The sequence below is a fragment of the Myotis brandtii genome, unplaced genomic scaffold (genome assembly GCF_000412655.1).
Source record: "Myotis brandtii unplaced genomic scaffold, ASM41265v1 scaffold893, whole genome shotgun sequence".
NCBI classification, from domain to species: Eukaryota; Metazoa; Chordata; class Mammalia; order Chiroptera; family Vespertilionidae; genus Myotis; species Myotis brandtii.
Genome location: NW_005371660.1, coordinates 575381 through 576605, shown reverse-complemented (window position 1 = coordinate 576605; position 1225 = coordinate 575381). Strand labels below are relative to the sequence as shown.

The following is a 1225-nucleotide window of genomic DNA, read 5'->3' as shown; positions in this document are numbered from 1 at the left end:
AACCTCCTCCACCCCCTCACCTGCACTTACCACCTCACACCCATTTTCATGCTGCCTCCTGATTGCTTCAAAACCCTACAGGAACATGTCACATATCCCTAGGAGTTCCACTTTCCCTGATCCTTTGCTCTTCTATGATCAAACTTGGACAGTTCTACATTTTATTCCCTCAAGGGGAAAGAGGAGCCATGATCTATGATAAATTGAAAGTACCACTTCCAAATATGAATTTTCTCAGGGCATCTCCTAGATAACACTTTGGTCCATGAAACAAAGCAGAGGAGATATATGGGGGCAAAGATGGATCTCCACACTCAAGCATCAAAATTCAACACTAATACCCCCTTCTTTTCATCTACTATTTTATAATTCTTTTCAACATTCACAGAGCACGTGTGATGCAGCACAAGGAATATAAAGATGAATACAAAATAGTCCCCATCCTCGAGGAGATCAAAAGAATAAGGAAGGGCAGGTACACAAAAGTATAATTATTATATCTTAGGCTAGTGAAATTAGAGGGAGAATAGGAAAGTGCCCAGGAGAGATTTACATGAGGGGAGAGGGTATGGTAGAGTAGAAAGTAAATGTTAAAGGATGAATTAGAACTGGCCAAGTGAAGGGGTGCACAGTGCATTTAAGAGTTGCTGGGATACGAGAGAGAGAGAGAGAGAGAGAGAGAGAGAGAGAGAGAGAGAGAGAGGAAGCAGACAAGGAGGAGGTCAGAGCTTGTACCATCCCCTGCAGAGTATGAGAAGCCTTTGGAGAAGGATGGTAAGCAGGGGAGAGGCAACAGATGTGTGAACGGTGGTGGCTATGTAGAGCATGGATCAGCAGGGACAAATGGCAGGTCAGGGCCCCTTAGGAACTATTGCAGCATGCCAGGCAAGAAATGATGAAATCCTGAATTAAGGCAATGGTTGTAGAGACAGAGTGGCTACGTCATATTTAAAAAATATATGGCAGTATCCTTTAAGAAGAGGAAGAAGAAGAAAAAGGTAAAGATACAAATTATGAACAACAAATACACATCTATCAACAAGTGAATCTAAAAATCAAGTGAATAAATAATCTGATGAACAGAATAAACTGGTGAATATAATAGAATCAGGGGCATAGAAAGGAAGTGGACTGACTATTCTTGGCGGGGAAAGGAGTGTGGGGGGTGCGGGAAGAGACTGGACAAAAATCGTACACCTATGGATGAGGACAGTTGCGGGGGGCG

At 42.8% G+C, this 1225-nt stretch overlaps 1 protein-coding gene across 1 annotated transcript in view; it reads right to left on the bottom strand.

The window, feature by feature from the left end:
• PKHD1 (polycystic kidney and hepatic disease 1 (autosomal recessive)) overlaps positions 1-1225 on the bottom strand; it is a 438226-nt gene that overhangs the window by 402170 nt on the left and 34831 nt on the right. The window lies entirely within an intron of this gene.